We start from the raw sequence: 20,054 nt of genomic DNA, 5'->3' as shown, positions 1-20,054 counted from the left end.
TTCTGAAGAAGTGTTTTAATTCTTTCATTCTACCTTGTTTTGAGTATTGTTCTCCTGTCTGGTCTTCAGCTGCTGATTCTCATCTTAATTTGTTGGACAGAAACTTACGGTCTATTAAATTTCTTATTCCTGATCTAGATATTAATCTCTGGCACCGTCGTTCAATTAGTTCACTATGCATGTTGCATAAGATTTTTCACAACTCTGACCATCCTTTACATTCAGATCTCCCTGGACAATTCTATCCTGTTCGTAATACTAGGCAGGCAGTTAATTCTAATAGCCAGGCCTTCTCTATCACGAGGCTCAATACTACGCAGTACTCTAGAAGTTTTATTCCAGCTGTGACCAAGTTGTGGAATGATCTTCCTAATCGGGTGGTTGAATCAGTAGAACTTCAAAAGTTCAAAGTTGGAGCAAATGCTTTTTTGTTGACCAGGCGGACATAGTCTTTTTATAGTTTATTTATGACATATTTGTTTTTGATGTTGTTGATAGTTTATTATATGACATGTCTGTTTTGACGTTGTTTCTTATTTTAGAATGATTTATTGTTAATTTATTCTCTTCATTTACTTATTTCCTTATTTCCTTTCCTCACTGGGCTATTTTTCCCTGTTGGAGCCCCTGGGCTTATAGCATCCTGCTTTTCCAACTAGGGTTGTAGCTTGGATAGTAATAATAATAATAATAATAATATTACACTAATTATTGTTATCACCAAGGCCTTGGTTATCATTTTTATGATGATTAAGAGGAGTAGCGGTCGTTGGTAGTTTTATGGTACTGATTAGAGTAAAACCACGCTTTGACTTCTTTCTCTCTACTATATATATATATATATATATATATATATAGATAGATAGATAGATAGATAGATAGATAGATATATAATTATATATATATATATATATATATGTGTGTGTGTATATGTACGTATATACTGTATATATATATGTATGTATATATATATATATATATATATATATATATATATATATATATATATATATAGATAGATAGATATATATATATAGATATATATAGATATAATTATATATATATATATATATATATATATATGTGTGTGTGTGTGTAATATATATATATATATATATATATATATATATATATATATATATATATACATATGCACACACATACACACTATAAATATATGCAGTATATATGATACTTAGACATGTTACTTTTAAGTTTACAGTTAATAGGTAATATCTTGGAGGCTTCTAAGAATCGAAGGCAGCATCTCAAAATACTGCAAAATAGTATGTGTTTTGTGTTTATTATTTGGTGTAGACACGTCTTACGAATCACCTTTTTGCGTGATTCGTCAAGACTGCATTCGTTGAACGACGGAATTAAACTTCAATATAAAAGTTATGGTGATATATATATATATATATATATATATATATATATATATATATATATATATATATATATATATATAATTGGGTGTGTCTATGATACAAAGTTTTTCATGCTTCCATTGATACTTAAATCAATGAAGTCCAAACTTAATTAATTTTGTAGAATTAAAAGTAACAGTAAATAAAGGAAACCTTAGCAATATTTAAGTTACCCGATTCTGTGCATGTATGATTAGCTCTTCGTGAACACGTGAAGCAAAGACATCCCTTATGATAACATTAAATGCATTGCAGCTGCTTTTTTCATTAAAAGAGCCGTGGGAGAGTAATGCACCTAGAATAAGGACTAAACTGAATTAAAGTGATAAGTTTATGCATAATCAAACTATGTACTGGCTATATAGTTTTCTCCAAATATAAGTATTTACCAGGGTATTGTAGTAACCAATATTCTCAAACTGATTACAATACTTAGAAACATCTGTATGAATTTGGTGAGATCCACGATGTGAGAGATTTTCTTCATCGAAATTTCCTTATTTCCTTTCCTGACTGGGCTATTTTTCCCTGTTGGAGCCCCTGGGCTCATAGCATCTTGCTTTTCCAACTAGGGTTGTAGCTTGGATAGTAATAATAATAATAATAATAATATGAATTTTCTTACAAATGTAGAAGCAGAATCAAGGAAAGGATATGAAGCGAATTCCGTGAAGAAACACATTAAATTTATAAACAATTTTAAATATATTCTTGGAATGAAGATGTTTAAAAATTCTATGACTTAGCGTTTTCGTCTCGCCTCTCGGTAAGAAAGAGAAAAAGTTTAGAAAGGCGTAGTCCAAGTTTGAGCCAAGTATTCCCATTCAAGTTGAGGTCGATAAGCCTTGCACGATTCGGAGAAGATTATTGTTATTATTTTTTTTTTTACTGGATCTTTCTGAATACTGCTTCATAGAACCTGGTATAAATCTTGAGTTTTACTGACCTACCTCACATTTTGTTCGTGTTTAATCTTGAGTTATCTTTTTTTTTTTTTTTTTTTTTTTTTTTTTTTTTTTGGCAAGTTGTCTCTACCACATAGGCTTGCACATGTAAATGTGCTCGTATCAAATAACACAACAGTAATAGTAATATTAATGTTGATATATATATATATATATATATTTATATATATATATTTATATATATATTTATATATATATATATATATATTTATATATATATATATTTATATATATTTATATATATATTTATATATATTTATATATATATATATATATATATATATATATATATATATATATATATATATATATATCAGAAAGGGAATTCCTTGATTTAATAAATCATTCGTGATTTTATTGAAGTTATCTAGTAAATTTCAGTAGAAGTTATAAACAAGTTATTTGTGTTAATGTAATTTAGGAATACTGTGAGTATTTTCCAAAAGAAGGGGATAGACCTTGTCTTTTTATAACAATGTTGTAGATTTACACTGGTTGAACATGATTTAGATTCACTTATATTCGTTTATTTATCAATTCATTTTTATCTTTCATCAGATTTTATGAATTTCACGCTTGGCATTCTATCTGTTTTGAAGCTTTGATATCGTAGAGGTATATAAGCCTTCATCCCACTGGCAGTTTTTTTTTCCTCTCTTTTATGTCAGTTTCGTAAACTTTTGAACTTTCCACTTTAGTGTCACAAAATCAATAAAAAATGGAACGATACTTTCATAACCTGATTTAATATCTGGGAAATTTTTGTGGACAGTTCATGGTCAAGGATGAGTTGATTAGCTATCATCATCATCATCATCTCCATCTCCCCCAACGCCTATTGACACAAAGGGCCTCAGTTAGATTTCGTCTGTCGTCTCTATCTTGAGCTTTTAAATCAATACTTCTCCATTCATCATCTCCTACTTCACGCTTCATAGTCCTCAACCATGTAGACCTGGGTCTTCCAACTCTTCTAGTGCCCTGTTGAGCCTATTTGAAAGTTTGGTGAACTAATCTCTTGGGGATTAGCTCTGGATTCAGATCCAGATCCGGGATATTCTCTTTAGCGTTGGCAGAAGCATGCACTCTCCAAGTTCTTTTGAATGGTTGAGATAAAATCAATTACCGTGGATGAAAGTATATCTAAGTTCTTTGACCTTATAGACGTGAAAATAATTTTTTGACTTGTTAACTTCAGAAGTATGATATTTCGACTGTTATACTAATCGTAAAATTAAGAACCATAGCTCTCTTCCCCAATATGATATCAAAGCTTTTGTTCACTCAGTGGGATTACTTTTCTAAATCCTTCTAATGTCTGTTGTTGCACGATTTTCTTTAAAAGGCACAAGGACGTCTGCTGTGTTTCGTGTTGCTCTAGCGTTTTCTGTACTGTTGCATGTTCTTGAGACACTGAATTTTCTTGGGGAGAGAGAGAGAGAGAGAGAGAGAGAGAGAGAGAGAGAGAGAGAGAGAGAGAGAGAGAGAGAGAGATTAATTTTATCGACTTTATAAACTTTATTGCAATAAAGTGTAGGAGAGAGAGAGAGAGAGAGAGGGCCAGCAATGTATATATAAACTCGCTTGCAATAAAGTTCACCAGTGAGAGAGAGAGAGAGAGAGAGAGAGAGAGAGAGAGAGAGAGAGAGAGAGAGAGAGAGAGAGAGAGAGGCTATATAAACTTGCTTGCAATAAAGCTTATGGGAAAGATAGAGAGATATGAACTTGCAGTGAAGTTTATGAGAGAGAGAGAGAGAGAGAGAGAGAGAGAGAGAGAGAGAGAGAGAGAGAGAGAGAGAGAGAGAGAGAGAGAGAGAGAGAGAGAGAGAAGGAAAGGAGTGAATATACTAGCTTGATTGCAATAAAATTTAAGAGATGTATATGTTGTAATGGATTGTTGCAATTTAGCTTATATGAAAGAGAAAAAGAAAGATTCGCAGTGTAGCACCTTATGTTTTCCTTGAGGTACCTGCAGGGGAAGCGCCGAGTTGTAAATCTGTCTTTATGTGGACGCGGAAGTATTTATGAATGAAAGTAGTATTTATGAATGGAAGCTGTGTCGACTGCAAGGCTTTGCCAAACAAGGAACTGCCGTTGTTTATTGTGGCTGCTTTTGATAATGCTATCATCTGTTGGATGTTAAGTAGGTGGTGAAATGGTTTTAGATGTTTGTTGAATTCATTTTTTTAGCTGTATGTTGAATGTTATTAATTCATATAACTGGAGCAACTTTAGATGTTGCAGTACAAATTTTTGGGGCCTTGTAGGTGAATGTATTGAATTATTTTAGTGAAATAGAATTTTAATGTGTATTGAATTATTTTGTTCAAAATATGTTTTTTGATGTATTAGACGTTCGGTTAGAGATTAACCTTGGCGTTTTTCTGCTTTATTAATAAATTATTCCAGATATCTGTTTAATCAGTATGCTCTGACTTGGGTACACATAACAGTCTGTGCAAACACCAATCAGAGAAAACCTTCTAAGCCCTTCTGTTCAATCTGTGTAGATATGTAAATGATAGGAGAATGCACATACTCATTTCCCGTAATCCATAAGGGTGTTTGCTTGTGTTCTTTTCCATTTTGTGTGTGTCTGTGTGTTCTAGAGTCTCATCTTGTTACTCCTTGTCTTCACTGCTAATGTCATTTGTAGGTTTATAAGGGTTGAATCGGTCTGGGTACTGGGGTGTTCACACCTTCCGCTCGCTCTCGGTCCGATCAGTGCCTTAGCAAAATTATAAATATAAGGGAAAAGCATAATTGTATTGGAATATCGTTCTGTAATACTAAAAAAATGTATTTACGCAGTGAAAATTAGCCTCTTATTGTATATATTGATTTTTTTCTATCATGGCCCGGGGCGAGAGCGGACCGGAGCGAGAGCGGACCGGAGCCCCAGCGTGAATGCTTCCATTTAAAATCATGTAACAATATTTGACCGGACCATGACCGGAGCCAGAGTGAATTGTGTTGGGATAATGAGGTTGCTAGCCACATGCCTATGCTGATATTTTCAATTATTGTATTATTTTACAACTACTATTTTTTTATCATTAGGATGGTCTTGCTAAAGTTATGTTTTTGTTTTACGGGGCTTCATAAGGCACTAGAAGAGTTGGAAGACTCAGCCATATATGGCTGAGCACTATGAAGCGTGAAGTAGATGATTATGAATGGAAAAGTATTGATATAGATTTCTAAAAGCTCAAGACTGGCGAAATCTGACAGTCCCTTTGCGTCAATAGGCGTCGGAGACATGTGGATGCTAAATTACCATTTAATCATGATAAAACTGCTTTCATTCAGCATAAGAGACACGCTAAACGACTTTTGAATTATTTTAATAATCTTGATAAATGACATTTTAGTCGCTTTAGGTATTGCTAAACTTATTAACCATTATGATATTCCTATAAAATTACTTTTGAATTATTGTAATAGTGATTATGATATTCTTATAAAATTCGTTTAAACTATTATGATACTTCTACCAAAGAGCATTTTAATCATTAGTTTAATAAGAAATAAGTGCGAATTTTAATATCACCATTTTATTTTTTTCTGTAATGCTTTTTACATGAGAGCTAATGGCACTATTTAATGGTATATACAGTATGACCATTCCTTAGCTTTGGGTCAATGTTTTCTTTATGATAGAAATACATAGATTTTCAACTGGTTTTGTATGATGTTACGACGTCAGTTTGATGCTACGGTTAATTAATCAGTCAAGGTAACAGGTAGGCCATACGCTAGTCGGAAGTTCTGTTAGTTCATGCCGATATTTGTGGTATTCGGGAGAATTCTTTAGTGAAAGAATGTACAGGTGTGCATGATTATGTAAGAAAAAAAGATAATAGCAATAATTGGTGAATATTTACCAAATAGGATACAAATTTTATTTTTGATAACTAAGATATGAAAAGTTTTGGGCAGATCTGCAAGCAGCGATGTGGTATTATTTGCTGAATATAAACCATCAATAATTATCTAATCAATAAAATATAGTAGTTGTGGTGGTCTATTGGAAACATCCCTGCCTTGTCGGAATTTTGCTGGAATTTCCTGTAATGTCTGCAACCTCGCTATCCTTGCTTGGTAATTATGCAGGGTTTTAGGGAAGCCTATAGGTGTATCTGCTGAGCCATCGCAAGCCATTGCTTATTCCTCATTGGTCCTAGCTTGGATGGAGAGGGTGTTTGGGCGCTGATAATATTCATATATGGTCAATCTCTACGCTATTCATGAGTGGCCTTTAAACCTTTAAAGGATATGGAGATAAAGCACGAAATTGTGAGGAATTAAGTTTTTGAGCACAGAGGAAACAACTTGTAATTTCATACTGCAGATAATAAACGCACTCAAGGCGACCTCCCCCCCCCCCTCTGCTTCCCTCTCCCAAAGCCCTTGGCTCTAAATTAATCTTGCAACTTTGCAAGTGTAATAAAGCCTTCCATGTCTGGTAGCCCACATCTCCATAAGATTCCTTTGAAATATCTTGGCCAGACAAACAGAGACGTGTGAATATTCAAGTTCCTTCCAACATTTTTGCTTGAGATCCTAATGGAAAGGAACGCGGCTAAGCAAACTTGAATGTTGGAAAATGTCTTTCACCAAATGTTATATTCCTCACGGCAAATGTTCTTCCAGTGTCAGTAAATGTCTGCCTATTGATCTGACTGCAGTTGAGAAAGATGTAGGCTGGAACGGAGCGAGTAATGAAGTGAATCGCTATAAAATGATGATGCGATGCATCTTTTAGTTTATGGCCTGCAATAATGTTCGAAATAATAACACTTATGCTAGGAAACTCCGATGCTATCCTTTTTTCTTACTTAGCTAAGAACCGATGGTCGTTCGTTTACCGAATTTTATTCACCGTGAAAAATGAAAAATTGATCCAACAATGTAACAGCCAGAGATCATACGGGTGAAATTTTGTTTAGGTCATTGATTGATTGATTTTGAGTTTTCTGGCATCCTTAAATCGAAGGTCATTGACTCCTCTATCGTTGGTTATAAATAAAGAGTAAAAGGAAATTCAATTTAAAACCATAAAAGCTAAGTTGTCCATATAAAAGTTAAGCAGCTTTCAGGAGGACTGTCTCTGTTTTGGTATTAATGTTACCTGGGAATAACAAAATATTACCTTATCGTTTATCTTTACATATGTGTAGTGAGAATTTACGTGGTAGTGGAAGTCGTATCAAATGTGAGGAGCTTCGTAGAGGGGTAGTGCTTTCAGTGCACCTTATGCGCATCCTTATAGACATTACTAAAGGGTCTTTGCATCGTCCCTGATGGTAGATTGTTACATATGTGCAGAAGGAAATTATGGTGAGTGTAGTATCATATATTTTCTGAGAGAATTTACATCATGGTATGAGTAGTTATATATGTTTAAACAGTTTACCTGATGGCAGCAGCCATTACGTGTGCCGAAAGAATTTGCCTAATGGTAAGAGTTGTTACATATTTGCTGTGAGTATTTACCTAATATCTGCTGAGCCATCAGCAGCCATTGCTTATTCCTCCTTGGTCCTAGCTTGGATGGAGAGGGTGTTTGGGCGCTGATAATATTCATATATGGTCAATCTCTACGCTATTCATGAGTGGCCTTTAAACCTTTAAAGAATGTGAAGATAAAGCATGAAATTAGGAGGATAGTTGGAGTAGTTATTTCATGTGAGGAGAGAATTATGTTGATGGTAAGAGTCGTCTTATATGATGTGTGGTGAGAAATTACCTAATTGTTGAAGTCGTTACATAGATGGAAAAGATGTTACTTGAACCTTGCAATGATATGCAATTTAATGGTGACAGGATTAATATAGTGGAAAATTTAATTTATATTCATTTACAAAAGTAAAAATGAAATTGAATACGTACAGCTTATGCTAACGATCTGTAATTCTTCTTGATAGAAATTCTTGTCCTTTGTGCATCGTAACCCTTGCAAGCCATGCTATTCTTGGAGAGATAACCTTACGCCAGACACCATTCCAGCACAGAATGGTCACCACTGTATTTTTCAATAGACTGACAATTGCAATGAAAATTCTGTTATATAGGCCAAGACCATATATGATTTAGACTAAAGTGTATGTCTTTAATACTTATGTTTATACGTAAATATAGTCTAGAAGTGCAATAAACTTGATAGCACTGCAATATTCTTGGCATTTCTTAGCAGGATAACTATTTTAGGCTAGCTTGGTATAGAATTAATGTTCCTTACTTGGTCAACTGCCTAGCTCAAAACTTGATGAAAAGTTTCTTTAGTGCTTAGCCTAGTCAACTATCTTGCTAGCAAGCTCAATTACCTAGTCTAGAATTTTATTTTCAGTGTATGAAAGAACACGTTTGCTTATTAACCTATCTTTAATACTAAACTATAATGAGCTAGGCCTAAGTTTACAAAAATATAAGAATGTAATGACAATCATGAAGTTCCTTCTAAATTTCATGAACCATCAGGTAATGTTTTTATGGGACGCGGTAGTTAATTGAATTATTAGATTAAATTTTATGAACTTAGAAAATGGACTGAAACACCCGTAAACGTAATTCGATTCTTGCCTCCAAACTGCTAAAAACCCGGCCCTCTTTCTCCCTAATCCTTCGATACTTGATGTATTGATTCTGGCCCTCATCGTCAGTAGCTGCTGTCCTCAGCAAACTTCTTACTTGTTAATCTTCATAGTAATCATACACACTATGCTCTGTGGTCTGTGAACGATGTTAACGGTACGATTGGCTGCTACACGAAAAATGTGAAGGATTACTGCAGGTCGTGTTGTCCTGGTTTTTGATTAGCCACTGCCTCCTCTGCGTTAGGGAGTATATGGTTGCCTCTGGCAGGCCTCTTGTATCGTTCATAGCTTTGTGCTTAAACATGGTAATTAAGAAAAAATATTTACCATGAATCAACCAAATTAGGTTTTTCAAAAAATAGTCATACTGTAATTGTAGATGTGAATCTGTAATTGTAAAATGATGATTAATGTACATGACGAGTCGAAGGAGCTCGAAGCATAAACTCTTTAACCCCTGCTTATCAAGAAAGAATCAAAATATCTTTATAGGTATCTAAGAGTATATGTAAATAAAAGAGGATCTAAGAGTATATGTAAATAAAAGAGCATCTAAGAGTATATGTAAATAAAAGAGGATCTAAGAGTATATGTAAATAAAAGAGGATCTAAGAGTATATGTAAATAAAAGAGGAATAGGTATCTAAGAGTATATGTAAATAAAAGAGGATCTAAGAGTATATGTAAATAAAAGAGGAATTACATCCTGCCACAAGTAAACGGTAAATGTTAAATATATCTCCGATATATTTGTATAAAATATGTGGAGAGAATTTACCTTATCGTGGGATTCGGTATAAATGTGGTAAGGTACTACAGTATAGCTCAGTCAATACAATAGAGAGAGAGAGAGAGAGAGAGAGAGAGAGAGAGAGAGAGAGAAAGAGAGAGAGAGTATCTGTATTGACTATTGACTGCTATAGCTAATAGTTACCATTTTGGGAAGAGAATTTACTTGATGTATGAGTCTTTCAATATGTGCAGTGAGAATTTACTTGATGTATGAATCTTTCAATGTGTGCAGTGAGAATTTACTTGATGTATGAGTCTTTCAATATGTGCAGTGAGAATTTACTTGATGTATGAGTCTTTCAATATGTGCAGTGAGAATTTACTTGATGTATGAGTCTTTCAATATGTGCAGTGAGAATTTACTTGATGTATGAGTCTTTCAATATGTGCAATGAGAATTTACTTGATATAAGAGTCTTTCAATATGTGCAGTGAGAATTTTCTTGATGTATGAGTCTTTCAATATGTGCAGTGAGAATTTTCTTGATGTATGAGTCTTTCAATATGTGCAGTGAGAATTTACTTTATGATAGGAATAGTATGTGATGAGAATATTTACCGGTTGGTAAAAATCGTTCCATATATGCGTAGAATTTGCCAAGATTCCGTCTTAGAATTTTCCTGAATGAGGAGAGACTTATTTGATCGTAAGTAATTTTTTATCTGTGGAGTTAATTTCTAATTATAGGAGTTCTTCATCATATCCTACCGTCAGAATACAGTTCTCCTTGATCCTGTTTTATTAACACAAAAGAACTATCTTGATTTGGGCACCCATGTCTTGTTTTATTCTAGATATGTCGAAACCTGAAACTCGATGAAAAAATTAGGCCCTGTAGCGCTGTAAAAAATAGCCTTGATTGTAAGTAATACAAATACATTATTTCATAGTAATAGTCAAGAAGCTATTACGGTAGAAAACATAAATTTGTTGTGTGGAACGTTATGCTATGAGATTCTGTAGCGAGTAAATTAAATTGCATCTTACGGTGGCATGTATTAGCTCGGGGAGACATTTGGCCTGATTTTTACTAGTTCCCGTTCTTTAAGAGGAAAAATCATCTAGTAATTTTCTCTCCATTTTCGTGGTAGACAATACTTGGTTTCGATAAAGGATCGTGTATGTTTGTCGGCCTTTGCAGCCAGTAAAAATGTTCATTGAACTTTTCTTTCCCACCGTTATCCCTACACTAAGGGGTTGATTGCCTTAGGTGCCTTCTCGTATGCCTTCCATCAAAGGCATCCTCTTCCATAAAACCTCGTCTCTCCATATCATACTTCACCTTATCTCGCCATCTAATTGTCTAACTCCTCGATCTTCTCGCCTTAACAGGTTCCTCCCAATCCCTCCCCACCATGTGCCCACACCAGCTCAGTCGTGACACTCATATCACTTCTGTATTCTTTACTACGCCTACCATTCTCGTTTCATAATTTTCGAGTCTTGAACTATGAATATAGAAATGGATTAAAAAAGGTGCTCGTCAACCGTTTTTGAAAGATCTTGACATTCAAAATATTATATTTTGTGAAATACTTAAAACGTTGAAATGACTTCGTTGTGGTATTCGTGACGCTTTGGGATTGGCCCTCCAAAACTATGTTGTAATATATTTTGAGCTTGGTTTGGCGCTGGTCCGGAAATTAAAATGAAACGGAGTGTGCAGATTTGGGGTCATTTATGAAAATAAAAAACAATAAGTCATACAGCATTTGTTTATATATATATATATATATATATATATGTGTGTATATATATATATATATATATATATATATATATATATATATATATATATATATATATATGTGTGTGTGTGTGTGTGTGTGTGTATATAAATTTGTTTATGAATAAATGTAAATGAAAATGATTTATTCATGTATTTCCTTGATGGGAAATCTGAAATGGAAGCAATTAGAGAAATGGGAATAGTTCAGAGGTAAATTGTTCTCTGAAATAATTGCATGGAGATGAGAACCGTTTTAATCACGAGAGCAGCAAAAAAGGGTTGCATATGAAAATTTTTCATTCTGCCAGTTAATCTAAAAATGATCGGGGCTGATCGAGAGAGAGAGAGAGAGAGAGAGAGAGAGAGAGAGAGAGAGAGAGAGAGAGAGAGAGAGAGAGAGAGAGAGAGCATAAATGAAAGACGAAAGATTTTCCAATAATCAAGCAGCGATTGGCGTCTTCTGGTGGGGATGACAGCAGTGCAGTACGCTGGATTGATTGAAACATTCTCGAAATACGACGCTATTAATATTGAGAGAAGAAGGAGGGAAGGAGAAGAAAAGAGTGTGGGAGCAAGATACGAGCAAGAGCAGCTACAGTGATTTGGCCAGGAGAGAAATTTAACCTCTATTATTGAAGTTAGAAGGATTTTTTTTTTTTTTTTTTTTTTTTTTTTTTTTTTTTTTTTTTTTTTTTTTTTTTTTGGGTACAGCCAGGTCGGTGTCGTGGTGGATTCCATTACTAAAGAATGACAGTGCAATATACTCTGCCGTCAAGATTTGAGTGAATTTAAGCATGTAAAAGCTCAGTTCTGGGAGAATAATCGCTTCGATAAGGCTTGAAACACTTCTTGATGTACTTAGATGGTATTACTTATGGCGAACGCTTGTTTATAATGCTGGTATTATTTTTTTTTCAGATGGTATTACTTATGGCGAACGCTTGTTTATAATGCTGGTATTATTTTTTTTTCAGATGGTATTACTTATGGCGAACGCTTGTTTATAATGCTGGTATTATTTTTTTTTCAGATGGTATTACTTATGGCGAACGCTTGTTTATAATGCTGGTATTATTTTTTTTTCAGATGGTATTACTTATGGCGAACGCTTGTTTATAATGCTGGTATTATTTTTTTTTCAGATGGTATTACTTATGGCGAACGCTTGTTTATAATGCTGGTATTATTTTTTTTCCAAACAATGCTTGAAATGTAATAATGTTCAACTTGGCAGGTAGAGTATTGTACCAACCGTGTGTCACACAATTGTACATAATTATTTTGTATATATTATGCTTGTATCTGCGCTCTTCCCTCGCACTAAAAAGAACCTGAATGATCATGTCTCCGGTTTTGCTCTGTAATATTGTCTGTCTCTCGAACATGTTATGTCCTGTTGCCTTGAGGTTTTGTATATAAAGGAGAGTGTTCCTTAATAAACAGCTCAGTTGATTGCATCCTGCATTTGAGTTCACAACCCTCTCTCGGCCCGTTACAGTATGCTCGTTTGTTTAACGTGCAGTGCTCAGCAAAGAGGAACTCTTCGAATGTCGTACTCGTGAATTTTAATAAATGTTTGATACAAATTTTATTGTAAACAGTTTTCTTATAGGAGTATAACTGGTTTATAAAACGTAAATAATACCCGTGATATTTCTTTTTATAAATGATACAAATTTTATTAGTAAACAGTTTGATTAAAGGAGTATAGGCTAACTGGTTTATAAAACGTAAATAAAACTCGGGATTTTTTTTATAAATGATGATACAAATGTTATTAGTAAACAAATTTCTTAAGCAATGTAATTGGTTGATAAAACGTAAATAATACTCGTATTTTTTTAGTTTTTTATAAATGTTGATACAAATTTTATTAGTAAACACTTTTCTTAAGGAATGTAACTGGTTTATAAAGCGTAAATATTACTCGTGAATTTTTATGAATGTTAATACATATTTTATCAGTGAACAAATTTCTTAAGCAATATAGCTGGTTTGTAAAAAGGAGACATGAAGAATTTTTATTGATATTAACTAAGAGTTAAAAAGAGACTTGCAAGTACTGAGAATGTCATGTAAAGCAAGCTTCGATTGACAAAGGCCGGTTGTTTGTATATCTCAAAGCTTTGTAGTTTCATTGCTCAATTCACAACAATACTTTTTGTGAGTGCTAAAACCTTCATCAGTTTTATATTAGAATTCAATAGATTATTGAACAAATAATAACCCTGTCATGTGTCTCGCTTGTATTATATTTATCTACGAGTATATATTGTTATATACTTTAGTATACATGAATTGATTGTTTGACTAGCAAATAAGATATCGCCTAAATTGACTTATGTAGAAAACCGAACTTTGATGTCATATTCGTTTCTTCTTAGACTTTCTTCGGATTTAGAAAAATAATTCTTAGTTTACCAAAATATTTGTGCTATTCCTATACCTTAGATATTTTTTTAAGCTGTATGTTTGTTATATTTTTGTAGCTTTTCATACTTCATGAAGAAAATCCTTTGATGCAAAGCAAAATTTATAATGAAGAAAAATCAAATACCCCAATTTTGCGGAAATATTATAATTTTGGTTCTTAAATATATCAATCGTCAGAGTGAACTTGTATCCAAATTTTCATATTGTGTGGATTATGTAAAACCGTTCATTTGTATCATTGTTCCTCCTCATTCTCCAAGAACACTCTTCAGGGGATCATGATGGTGCGATCATTTTGTGGAATGATTTGACTTCGTATTCAGTCATGAGGAAAAAGGTCTTCTGACGTCTATATTGGACTTTAGGAATCATAGCCCACATTTTTTGTCTTATGTGAAACGTTAAAGCCTGGGTGCTCGTTTGCGTAGAAAGTCTTAAGGCTGATTCACCCCTAACACTCACACTCACACTCACGTGCACGCAATTGATCGCGCTCAAATATTCTTTAATGATAAACAGGCAGAGTATTCAAACCATCCAGTCAATCATTTTCGCTCGACTCCAGTCACGGTCACAGTCAAGCTCACGATCAAAGCAATAGATATTTTGAACGTGCTCAAACTTGAGCGAGAGGTGTCATCCTACATTATATCTGATCCAATTTTGGACAAAATATACTCGAATGTCCCTTTTGGCATGCGGAAATAATTAAAGAATTTTTCTTCGTCATCTATAAGATGGGGATATAAAGTGTTGTATTCTCCTTCACTCTTCACTAGCATAGGATGCACCCAAAATCTCCTCCTTTTCTCTCTCCCTCTTCCTCATCCAGCGCTATGGCTATACCCGCTAATTCTAGAGCCGAAAAATCACACATGGTTCACCAATGCCAACACAAAACAAACTGAGCTCAGGAGAGCTTGGGCGGCATATGTGAACACACCAGTAAAATGAGCTGAGTGAGAGCTTGACCGTGAGCATGAGTGTCAGGTGTGAATCAGCCCTTAGCCTGCATTCCCCGCACATTGATAAATCATACCCTACATTCTCCCTCGTGTAGGAAATCATACCCGTCATTCCCATTCTTGTACGAAATCATATCCTCCTTGTCCATTCATATAAGAAGTCTTCGCTTATATAATCATTTGATTAGAAATTCTTTGTTTACATTCTCATTTCTCTTGAACTTCTTACCTTACATTCACATTCGTGTAGTCAGTCGGAAGTCAGCTGTATGAGACCTGTCGTAAACCGTGAAGGTCAGTTACTCGGTGACCAGATAAATCTTCATTTATTATTTTATATCCGTCAACACACTTTCATACATTGTATATAACAGGTAATGCTTCTCATGACTTTCTTTAACGATAGATGCATTATGCTTTTCATGAAAGCATTTAATATAATTGAAGTGAATCCTCCGCAGTCTTTCGCTAACAAAATTATATTTTGTCAAAGGCTCCCTAGGTAGATATAATAAAGTCAAAGTTCAAATATTTTGTACTTGAAGACGTTTGAGAAGCATCTTGTATGTCTACTTTTCAGTGTGATATATATATATATATATATATATATATATATATATATATATAGTATATATATACATATGCGTATATATATATATATATATATATATATATATATATATATATATATATATATATATATATGATATATGTATGTATGTGTATATATATATATATATATATATATATGTATATATATAAATTATATATATATATATATATATATATATATATATATATATATACACTAGTGTACGCGACCCGTCAAAGTGACTGCCAAATATTTACATAAATATGCACACACACGCACCTTTCATCAGAGTATGACTACTGCCTCACTGCCCTACCCGAGGGATGGTGAGAGCGTGACCGGAAAAATATATATCTATTTATATATAGCCAGTCTCTTGCTCTTTATTATATACAAAAAAAGAGCGAGCAATACATGGGTTAGTAATGACGCGGCAGTAAACTTCAATCTTTAGACAAAAAGGATAAACATGTTTAAGTAAAAACTAAAGATATAGTTGAATGTTTTGTGTATGAATTAAGATTAGGATATGGTCTCCAGTTGTGTTAATGTGTTTTATATGGCATTAATAATTTTCACTATGAATTTTTAGGAAAATCATACTATAGGTGAACTTCGTAACTGGTAAAAAGTTTTTTTGATTTTGGGAGAGATAAGAATTTAAGTTAGGGGATAGAGAACTAATTGTTGAGAGGGGATTTAGATTGCTCATTAATAATGGCTGTTCACGTCCCGGTATTGTTTTTATATATAATATATATATATGTATATGTATATATATATATATATATATATATATATATATATATATATGTATATATATATATATATATATATATATATATATATATATATATATATAGTTTTCTGAGTGGTGATTCCTTTATATGGTAAAAGGGTTTTGCCATGAATCAGCAAAGCTGTATTAGTTAGGACCGCCCATAGTAGGTTGGTTTGCTTTGAACGATCAGACAAAATTCTCCCAACTTCACCAGTCCGCAATGGCCAGTCTGTTGGTGAAAACTGGCCAAATCCCAGACATGGGTTGACATGTCTAAGGTCTTTGTCCTGCAGTGGATTAAAAACGGTTGCATATATATATATATATATATATATATATATATATATATATATATATATATATATATATATATATATATATATATAATTTATATATATACATATATATGTGTGAGTGTGTTGTTATGTAAACTTATATAGACTGTTTGTATATAATACACACACATATATACATATATATATATATATATATATATATATATATATATATATATATATATATACAGTATATATTCTTTCCTACTGGAGAATTATAATTGTGCTACGAAAATTCCTTATTAAAATATTACGGCCGATAAACTTTGAATCGTGGTGAGCACAATCACACAAATGATTAGAACGCTCGGTTGGGTTCATTCTCGAGCAAATTAACCGAGAAATTATGTTGGAATCTAGAAATAGCTGCTCCTATTAATACATGTAACCCGAGGTGCTATACTCCATTGCTGTATATGAAACCTACGAATGATGTTCGAATTTGAAGCCCCACTTGAGGAAGAGTATCAATAAGTAGCATAACCGTGATTCAATATCCACCGTTAGTTGTCAAGCATGAAATTGCATTTAGTAGGATCACATTAGGGTGGTTGGAGCGATATTGAATTGGCCAGGGGCTTTATCACCATCGTTGTCATCTTCATCATTATTATTATTATTATTATTGTTGTTGTTGTTGTTGTTGTTGTTTTTGTTGTTAGCACCCAAAACGATAAAATTTGGAGCTATTAGAAATATCATTTGTCTCAAAGGAAGAAATGAATAACATAATTATTAAATAGTTATATATATATATATATATATATATATATATATATATATATATATATATATATATATATACACTGTAAAACTATGATACAAGTACTTCCCTTCTACTTAGCTTAAATGGTTCCGGGATTTGCGACGGGAAGTCTAAACGTTTCGTGTATTACCGGTCGACTCCTTATAACAAAAAATATATAAACTTAAATAGTTATCTATAGAAAACTTTGCAGGACGGGACTGGTCCCAAAATCGTATGAAGGTTTATGGTTTTATACATCCTCCAGTAGAATTTTGATTTCTCAATAAATGGATATTAGACTTGGGTAAAAGCAGCAATACAATAACTCTCCCTTGTGCTTAAGTATCTGATTCCAAAAGCTGTTATTTAACCTTATACCTTTGATTGTACGTTTGAGTGGGTGACATATATTAAAATGAATTCCGTTATACTTTGAGCTTATCTGAATTTTATGTCGTTTGTTCCATTTATTTTTGCGTGTTTACTAACATATTCTGAGCCTGCCCCCGTAAAAGTGCCATGAATATTCAGGCTTGAAAAATAGACGTAAAGTTTTCGCTGATTATACCTATACGTATTCTTAGACGTTACCCCTCTTGCTTGACGGTATACTCGGGCGCACTATTCTGTCTTGTTTCTCCTGCACTTGTTTTTATGAAGTTATAGTTTATTATGAAAGATCTAATTTAATGTTGTTACTGTTATTAAGATATTTTAATTTAATTGTTCATTACTTCTCTTGTAATTTATATATTTCTTGTCTCCTTTCCTCACTGGGGTATTTTATTTAGTGTTGTTACTGTTCGTAATATATTTTATTTTTATTGTTCTTTACTTCTCTTGAAGTTTATTTATTTCCTTGTCTCCTTTCCTCACTGGGCTATTTTATTTAATGTTGTTACTGGTCTTAAGATATTTTATTTTTATTGTTCATTACTTCTCGAAGTTTATTTATTTCCTTGTCTCCTTTCCTCACCGGGCTATTTTTCCCTGTTGGAGCCCTTGGGCATGTAGCATTCTGCTCTTCTAACTACGGTTGTAGCTTAGCTACTTCTTCTTCTTCTTCTTCTTCTTCTTCTTCTTCTTCTTCTTCTTCTTCTTCTTCTAATAATAATATTAATAATAATAATAATAATTATTATTATTATTATTTATTATTATTATTATTATTATTATTATTATTTCCACATCAGAGGAGGTTCACCCTTTCCTTTCAAGTGTTAGAAAGTCGATCTTTCCTTTAACATGCAGACTCGACCTAAAACCATAACGATTTCGTAACATAACTTCTCATACTCTTCGGATATCAATAGAAGCACGTAGATCGAAGTCCGGTGAATCCCAGATGAAACTGGTGCTATTTTAACCGCAGGATGTGTTCGGAAAAACAAGGTGTTTTGTCTTCCCTGTCGATTGAAGTTTTATGGTTAAATATATTTGGTTTAATTTTTTGGTCCTATGGTGGTATGGCGTGTCTATATATATATTATATATATATATATATATATATATATATATATATATATATATATATATATATATACATATATATACTGTATATATATGTATATACACACATATACACACTCTGGCACACTATTCTATCCTATTTCTCTTCCTCTTATTTTGATTAAGTTTTTTTTTTATAGTTTATATAGGAGATATTTATTTTGATGTTACTCTTCTTAAGATATTTGTCCTTGTTTCCTTTCCTCACTGGGCTATTTTCCCTGTTGGAGCCCCTGGCCGTATAGTATTCTGCTTTTTCAACTAGGGTTGTTGCTAAGCAAGTAATAATGATAATAATAATAATAATAATAATAATATAAACACGTATATATACGTGTGTATATATATCATGTATGTATGTATGTATAAATAGTATTCAAAATACTCTTATGAAATTATAAATACCGTTAGAGATAGATTTCGGTTAACAATGAAAGCCCGGGCAACTATAGAAATGTCTGATAATTTGGCCATTTCATTAAAATAATAAAGGCGTCCTAAAGTTATGGCCAGTGAACCCATACCTGAATGTTCTTGATAAAATTCCTTTCCTTGGCGCTAAGCGTGCAAATGAATTGGATCAGTGCAATTTCCCGTCTTATAACCTTCTAATAAAATGCTCCCTAGACGTCACTCGAGTGGGACGCCTGAGTAAGATACTTCATTATGTCATGAACAGCTTGACGAAGAAGTAAAATATTGGATGGGGTTATTTATTTCATTTTAATTAAGATGCTCAAGAGAGTGTGAAAAGGAGATTCCTCTATAGCTTAAGGAATTTACCAACTATATAGAAGAATGAATGGAATATGAATTATATTTTCATGTTTTATATTTATAGAAAACATTTTGCTTGTGAATGATCATGGGAAATAATTTTATAATTCATTTGACAAACAACACAAAAAACAATAAAGCCGGAGATTGTTTTTAATGGTATATCACTATCAATATAATGCTTAAAAACCGGTAAAAATACATTAACATCATGAAAATTTTAATAGTTATTTAACAAGCCTGTCAAAACATTATTAAATAAAATGTTGTGGCATCTAGCGTGTGTGTGTGTGTGTGTGTGTGTGTGTGTATGGATGGATCTATGTATAGGACGTATTACAGAAAATAAATCTTGAAAATATAACAACTACCGAAAGGGGTTAGAAAATATACCCTCTGAG

Source organism: Palaemon carinicauda, chromosome 21, assembly GCF_036898095.1.
Source record: "Palaemon carinicauda isolate YSFRI2023 chromosome 21, ASM3689809v2, whole genome shotgun sequence".
In the NCBI taxonomy this organism is placed as follows: domain Eukaryota; kingdom Metazoa; phylum Arthropoda; class Malacostraca; order Decapoda; family Palaemonidae; genus Palaemon; species Palaemon carinicauda.
Note: the sequence above shows the minus strand (reverse complement) of the source record.